This window comes from Meleagris gallopavo, chromosome 7 (assembly GCF_000146605.3).
Source record: "Meleagris gallopavo isolate NT-WF06-2002-E0010 breed Aviagen turkey brand Nicholas breeding stock chromosome 7, Turkey_5.1, whole genome shotgun sequence".
Lineage (NCBI taxonomy): Eukaryota > Metazoa > Chordata > Aves > Galliformes > Phasianidae > Meleagris > Meleagris gallopavo.
The window spans coordinates 3,772,114-3,776,841 of record NC_015017.2 but is presented as its reverse complement, the minus strand read 5'-3'; the positions used below and the strand labels follow the sequence as shown (position 1 = coordinate 3,776,841).

General features: G+C 44.0%; 1 long non-coding RNA gene across 1 annotated transcript; it reads right to left on the bottom strand.

The window, feature by feature from the left end:
* Positions 1 to 575: 575 nt before the first annotated feature.
* On the bottom strand, positions 576 to 4,429 carry LOC116216852. The gene is made up of 4 exons (XR_004160399.1): positions 4,150 to 4,429; positions 3,578 to 3,628; positions 2,879 to 2,966; positions 576 to 2,370 (listed from the first exon to the last, which is right to left on the bottom strand). It is a non-coding gene; the product is annotated as an uncharacterized LOC116216852 (long non-coding RNA).
* Positions 4,430 to 4,728: the final 299 nt, after the last annotated feature.

Here is a 4,728-nt window from a genome sequence, read left to right as displayed (position 1 = left end):
GAAGTTAAGCTTAAAAGAAAGGAAAAGATCCATCATATTAGCCAAGCAAGGATTCCCAGTAGGAGCTCACCAATGGATTATTTCCAGGCTTTGCCACTGGAGATCTGAAATCCTTCTGCGCCCAGAGCTGATGGCAAAGCCGGGCCCAACATGCTGCTTGTTGCTGGCCCCATCCCCAGTCACCCCACACCTGCCAAAATCTGTTCTTAGCATAAGGTAAAGGCTTCAGACTACATCCCACTCCATACCCAGACATCCCCAAATACGAGTCTATATAATACACTCCTTAATGTTGGTCCAACATTTGTTGCTACCTGCAAAGATGCTGATGATACAACAGTATTCATATTTTGTGTCCTATAACTCAGAGGTAATCCTGCACAGAGTTATCACACTTGTATGCAGAACTTCAACTTAAACACCAAAAATGCTTCCAATCCTACAAGCATTGTTGGAATGCTAGGACTGTACCCTCTGTACAAAACACCTTCATCAAAATACAAGTAGTTCAGTAGCACATAGAATTTTCAAGGAAAAAAAAAAAAAAGAAAAAACACATACTGGGTATAATTGCAAGATAATTATTTCTACTTTTTCATTCCAAAACATGTCTTCCCAGTAAGAACAGAATAGCACTGTTTAAACCTCACTGCTTTATTTAGACATGCATATTACTTGAATTTGTTTCTTTTACATAACATTGTTCTGTTGATATATTCCAAACAATTCATTATTTCCTAATTATTTTTTTAATCCTTGCTTAAAAATCTGTACATCTCATCACCTAAAATTCCCCAAACAGAGACACTAAGAGGATGTACAAACTGAGTTATAAATTTGCTGCTCTGAGCCTACCGTCAGCCAATCACACGCAGGGAGTATGCCCTGGACCAAGACTGCACCAATTACATTAATTACTTATGCAGAGCAAGGATGGGCTGTGAACCAAACCTACATGCTGTAAGTTAGTATGGTGGAGGAATCTGCCCTAAGCTGTCATGCTCTGAACTGAAATGCTATCCTAAGCACTACTACGAGGATGGGATAATAGCATCATGTGTATCAAAAGCATCATGTGTACCAGAGCAGGAAAACTGAGCCTGCCCGCACAGTCTATTGAGGAGACAGATTTATGGCTGCACACAGGCTCACAAAGTCATTAGAGACCCAAAGGCATTGCAAAATAGGAAGATCGAAACAATCCTCGAGTAGCGAGGGTATCTTTGCTTTCTTCCTTTATTAAAAGTATATATTTTAGCTGCTGATTTTCCTTCCAACTGATTTGATTTTTGGCTTCCCTTCCTGCACAAAGAATTCCTCTGGACACAGATATGCCTCTGGCAGTAAGCTCACACACGAGCATGGCTCTTCACCCCATTTATTTGCCATTCTGCTTCCCATGAAGCTGAACCAAAGGATGCAACTGATGCACCCAACTTGTTTTCTGCCAACAGTCTTGGTTCCAAAATTATGTGTTTCCTCTCATTTTTTTCTTTTGTTTCTCAGTGTATGAACACCTGTCCAGAGCATTGCTGGAATCAGCATCCCTGGAAGTGTTGAAGAAAGGTGGAGATGAGGTACTAAGGGACATGGCCACATGGGCAGGGCTGTGTCAGACTAAGTGATCTTAGTGGTCTTTTCCAATCTGAAGAAGCTTATGATTCTATTGCAGGAGGAAGCGACAGCAGAATGCAAAGGATTTGCTTTGTTTTCACCCAAACACAGGTTCCTTGGCATTGAGATCAGCCCTGATCTATCCCACAGGGCTGACACGGGGTTTTCCTGCACTCTTACACAGGCAGCAAGAGATGGAGATGAAAAGGGAAGAACGCCACTGGTACTGGTGACATTCAGCTGTACACAGAGAACTGTGAGGCTTTCCCAGGAGGCACTGGCAGCTGAGTTCAATACCAATACCCACCTGCATAAAATGCCACCAAGCACGGCTTCCCTTCTTATTGGGACATTTTGTAAAACCTCACGAGTGACAGGTTCATAGCCCTATTCATGAAGGGCCATAAAACCCTGCATTCCCATTTTGCAGTGCTCTAACTGAGAGCTAACGCGCCCGGCGTGATTTAAGTGCTGCAGGTCGGCAGCGCAATTGCTGCTGCGTGCAGGAAGAGCCCTCGTGCATACCGATAGCAGAGCTCCAATTCAAGAGGCTAGAAGTCTCCTAAAACTGCAAAGTGCCTCAATAACTTTATATGACTTTATAGGACCGCGTTCCAAAACCCCAGCTATTTCCTAAAATAAAGCGCTTAAAGGAATTTCAGGGCCTCAATTACGGTATTTAAAAGGAAATGTACTGCTCGAGACCCTACAGAGCTCGTACTCGGATGGAGCACTCAAATGCCTCCAAATTGGTTCCTGCAGAGAGAAGTTTAGGAGAAATCAGTGCAGTGGTTTTTACTCTATTTTCCTGCAATTTTATGTGGTTGGGAAGTGAGAAGCACATGGTGGGGATTTACAGTCACGCCCAGGGAAGGGGTCTGGCCAAAGATGCAGCTGGGAGAAGGCGATTCTGAAGCTTGCTTGGGTTCAGGGTCACACAGAGCTGTACTGAGGGCAACCCAGAGGGACAAAACCCAATCCTTGCCTAAGGCCCTGAGCAAGGGTGCTCTCTATGCTCTCCTGCAGCAGGGCACCAAAGGAAGCAACAATGGCCAGATACAAAGATGTGTAAGAGTTAATAAAAAACAAACAGATTTGGGGAAAAAAATAACAAGCTGCTATGGCATTATGGCACGGAGGAGGCTCCCACATTCCTAAGCAAACCCACTTGCTGAAGGTCAGGCTTGAGGGTAAGATTCCTCTCCAGCCTCAGCCTTGCATCAAGTTTCATACTTATGTGTTAATACTCAAGCAAAATACTTACATGCACCAAGTGGGGAAAACAGGCCAGACTCTTTGTTGATAGAGATTACATGAAAACCCAGGAGGAATGTACAGCTGGTATTAAATTACTGAAAAATATAGGTACGTGATTGCGAAGAAAGTTGCAGTTGAGCCTTTTACCTTGTAAAATAAGTTTTATAATAAAAGCAGACCCTTTTCCAACTTACTTCCTCTAAGATGCGGACAGCAATCTGAATATCAGCTGCTGCTTTGATTTGAGCTCAAAGCTACACCCCCTGCACTGAAATGACATCACCTGGAATCCCCTTGGTGCCACACAGCGTGACAGCACAGGGTCTTCACATCCCTCACTCCAGACCTTTACCACTGAATAAACAGCAGTGGAACCCCCTCCTTCCCAGCCAGATCAAGGTGGGCTGATCAGCCACAGCAGAGATAAATGCCACTCCTAAGTGATGACTGCACAAAACTGCTTTCCAGCAGCATTTCTGCATGCCTTTAATGCCCAAGATAAAAATCAGCATACCAGCATCCTACACCTCACGGCCTCTGAGCCAGGAATGATAAGCTGGATTTGTTTCAGGTTCTGCTGGTCCAAACACTGCTTGGAAAAATTACGATAAGATTCTATCACAGATTATTTTTCCTGCAGGGAAAGTGAGGCTGCTAACGGAAAATATAGCATTGTTTGTGGTAACAGGAAAATTAGAACACTTACAATTCTCACAAGATCGTTTCCAAAGGACATACTTGGAGGCACAAAGAACTCCTGCAAAGGGTAACAGGCTGTTAGGAGCTGCCAGTTGTAAACTTTTAATGTTATTACGTGATTTTTAGAGATATTTTCCAGCAGTCAACCACATGTACCTTAAACACAGACTGTGCAGGTAGCAACAGAAAGCTGTGGAAGGAAGGGCACAGTGCAGGTCTCACAATCCTATGAATAGTGAAGAATAGACAGCCTTGCTTTCCGTTCTGATAAAGGAATTTGAGAATAGGTTTCAAGATTGCAGAAAAAAAAAGAAATAATCAATGTTTTTGTATATTCACAATTCCGTTTTCTGTCAACACCAATACATTACTTGCAAGTCTTTAAATGGAACGTAGAGAGCTGCAATCAGATATTCAACTCAAAGAAGAATTTGACCACGTCTACTTTACCGGTCTTTCATAAGATGCTTGTTCTGGTCATGAAGAAACAAAATCACTTCTGACAAGTTCTTGTTGCTACCAGACAAAGTATTCACAGCTAGGCCCATAGTCATATGCAGAAAGAAGAGCTGAACTCACCCAACAGATAAAGGAGCTCTGTGGCCATGCAGCACCCCTCCTCAGGAAGCCCCAGCTCCAAGAGATGCTCTCCCTTCCATGGCTGGCCCTCATATGAGCTCACTGGTGTTTTCCCCCTGGGTCTGCCCCTTCTGGCCAGCTGGGGAGCACAGGTGCAAACACTTTGCCTGTGCCTCCTTCAGCAGGTGCTCCATCACCACTTCAAGCCCTGATCTAACAGTTCCCCTACACCTCTGTTACCAGAGAAAGATATCCCTTATTTCACAACCACATCTTATTCATGTTGTCGCTTTTTGGTAGTGTGTGTATTTGTGAACAAATGTTTTCAAGAATGAAGCACAGGAAGAGTAGAATTAGATCAAAAATCTCTGACAAGCACCTTGGACGGTGAGGCACTGGCACAAACTGCCCAGAGAGGTGGTGATGCCCTGTCCCTGGAGACATTCAAGTCAGGCTGAACGGGGCTCTGAGCACCTGATGGAGCTGTAGGTGTCCCTTTTCATTGCAAAGGAGTTGGACTAGATGATGTTTGAGGGTCCCTTCCAACTCAAAGATTCTCTAAGAACACCTCTGTATCAT